Consider the following 2,738-nt stretch of genomic DNA (forward strand, 5'->3'; position numbering starts at 1 on the left):
CACAAGCATGTATGGAAATTCTCAGCACATTTAGTAATCCTGATAATTGATTACACATTTAGTAAATAATCAGAAAATATTTTAATGTATAACAAATGAATAAAGTCTTTAAGCTTTTTTAAAGCAGAGCATAATACTGCAGTTATGAACAAATTTAATGTTATAAAAATTAGTTAATTTGGAACAGCTTTAGTATTGGTCCTTTTGGCAATTTTTTGATTTGGCGACAAACTTCCGTCGCCAATGTATACCCGGCTTTGAAGATCGGAAAAAAATGGCGGATTGTCAACAAAACCCGATCTAGACTAGATAACAATCCAAAAAAATAAGCTCTTGATCAGAATAAACAATCTTTCTCTAATTTTCAACATTTCTAGTACTTCTATGATAAATTCTTGAAACACTACCGTAAATGAATTTATGGCAGTGATTATGTTATGAGTAATGAAATTTACAAAAGGTTAATATATTAAATTACAAAATATAATATTAATGTATTAAACATTAATATTTTAAGTATTTAGTTAATATTTATATTATATTAGTACTTAGCTAATATTTTAAATTTACAAAAGGTTAATTTTTATGTTATGAATAATGAAATTTACAAGAGGTTCATAAATGCATTTCAAACTAGTAGTATATGTTACTTTAGTTTCTTTAATTCTGTTTTTAAAAGAAAATAAAAAAAATATTTCAAAGTGAAGGAAATAAAATTAAATTATAATGAGCAAGTTTTGTAGCAGCATTAGAAATACTTTTTATGATTAAATTTTGTAAATGTTAAAAATATTAAGAAGTGTGTATTTTTTAATCCCTAAATTTATTACAAGTAATTTATGTTTATAATTTAAAAGCTAAAATTAAGTTATCATAATGAGTAAATTTTGTACCAATGGTAATAATACAACAATCATCATAAATGGTGATTTCTGTGAAAAATTCGAACAGTCATTGAAATCTACTAGTAATGGAGTGATAAGCCACTGAACAGTGGTAGTTCAGGCTGGCTATATAGGAGTTTTAGTGGTTTTTCGTACATGTAATGTGAATCTGAGCTAGTTTCTCTTAAAAAGTACTTTATGAAGGCATCCTTCTTCTGCTAGCCAGCATATATATTTATTTTCTATACATAATTCTCTCTTATTTTCTTATTTCTTAATTCTAAATCTTACTTCTGAAGTGAAGAAGTGTTGCATCTATAGGTCGTAAAATATGGTCAATATGTTTGTAAAATCCTGTTCAGTTTTGGACAGCATTTAAATAAAATAAATAATTTGTATATGATGCAAACAAAAATGCATTACACTATTTCATGTAGTGAATAATTAATCAGGGCTCAAAGTATAATATAACATTCTTTATTTTGTAACCAGAGTTATTTTATGCTTGGGATCTTTACTATCAATTTCCTCCATCCATTTTCCCACCAGAATCTAAATGAAGTTTTTAGTTTGTAAAACAAACTGTGTTTCGAGGCCACGTTACTAGGTTTCTAGATAAGATCAGATTTGTAGTCTTCAGTCTTGCATTGTAATTGCTGATAGTTGAATTCCATGCTGGTTACGTTTTTAACCAACTTTGAATTAAATTGATTTATTTGAATTTAAATTTTACATTTGAACTTAATTGTTATCATAAGTGATCATGCCACAAGTGGTTGACTGAGTTGTAAGCACAAAGTGTGCCTTCTGTTCTGTACATCTAAATTTTATAAGAGTGTAGCCTTGGCTACTAATGTTTAAAATTAATTTATGACTAGGAACAGCATGAATTATAAACAAATAGCTAAGTTATTGCATTTTATTTTCCGGCTATCGAAATGCGACGCTACGAGCAATGTTTTGAAACCAAAACCTAGCAATCATGAATCAGAACTAGAACTCGTTGCCATTCAGCATAAAGAAATTTAAATATAAATATGAACTACTTATTGCCATTCAGCATAAAAGAAATATAAATATGAATATTAACAAAATATTAAATTAAAATTAATTTTATAAAATAATTAAACACATGGACAAATATATGAAATAAAAAATAATTATTTCTCATGCAATAACTGGGCCACTACACTACTCCCCCACCAGTAACTAAGTTACGTTACGAAGGTGGAGAAATAGGTAGTAACTAGCATTGCAATGTTAACCACTATCAAAATAATTTAGTCAGTCCTTGAATCTAACAGGTAAACGTATAGTTCTGCCTGTACGAGAATGTTTTTGATTCACATCCGAATTTGAGTCCGGTCTCTGCAAATTAGTGTAGTCAGGTTGTATCAAGTGAGAATTTTCCTCAGCTAAAATATGTGCTGGTTTCAAGCGATCCAGAGATACATTAACATGTTTTCCTTTTATGCTAATAGTAAAATATTTGGCCTTGCGATCAATAACAGGAAATGGTCCTTCATAAGGAGGTTCCAGAGGTTTTTTTACCCGATCTATTCGCTGAAACACATGAGAACAAGTTTTTAAGTCTTTATGTACAAATATCTGTTCAGATGAATTTTTACGATTTAGTCTCGGTCCAACAACTTCCATCTGTTCCTGGAGTTTATTAGCAAAAGTCTCCGATGCTGTCTGGATACTTGGTTCGCTGAAAAACTCTCGAGGAAGTCTGAGACTCTGGCCATAAACTACAACTGCGCAATAGAATGATTGGCATCTTCTTGAATAGCAGTACGCAAACCCAAAAGTACTGTTGGTAACGTGTCCGTCCAAGATAAGTTGTTGTGGGCC

Source organism: Stegodyphus dumicola, chromosome 1 (assembly GCF_044657685.1).
Source record: "Stegodyphus dumicola isolate Sdum_Otavi_A_Nest chromosome 1, ASM4465768v1".
Taxonomy (NCBI): domain Eukaryota; kingdom Metazoa; phylum Arthropoda; class Arachnida; order Araneae; family Eresidae; genus Stegodyphus; species Stegodyphus dumicola.